This window comes from Phalaenopsis equestris, unplaced genomic scaffold, assembly GCF_001263595.1.
Source record: "Phalaenopsis equestris unplaced genomic scaffold, ASM126359v1 Scaffold001104, whole genome shotgun sequence".
NCBI lineage: Eukaryota > Viridiplantae > Streptophyta > Magnoliopsida > Asparagales > Orchidaceae > Phalaenopsis > Phalaenopsis equestris.
In genome coordinates, this window is record NW_018165543.1 from 122,144 (window position 1) to 122,400 (window position 257).

Below are 257 nucleotides of genomic sequence, written 5' to 3' on the forward strand. Positions count from 1 at the left end.
CTGATGCAATCAAGATGAATTGTCGATTTTGTGGTATAGGTAGATTCAAACAAAGGAGGCAAAAGTGTAAAAATCAGAAAAAATACTTCATACAAGCATCTATTTTATTTTCTACTCATACATCAGCTTCAAAGATCGTCTGCTTTCCATGTGTACAACTCCTCACATGACTTGGCACAATACTAGATAAGTTGATGTTGGCTTGATGAGTCATTCGTCACATAGTGAGGCTTGAAGAAATTTTGATCGCACTTACC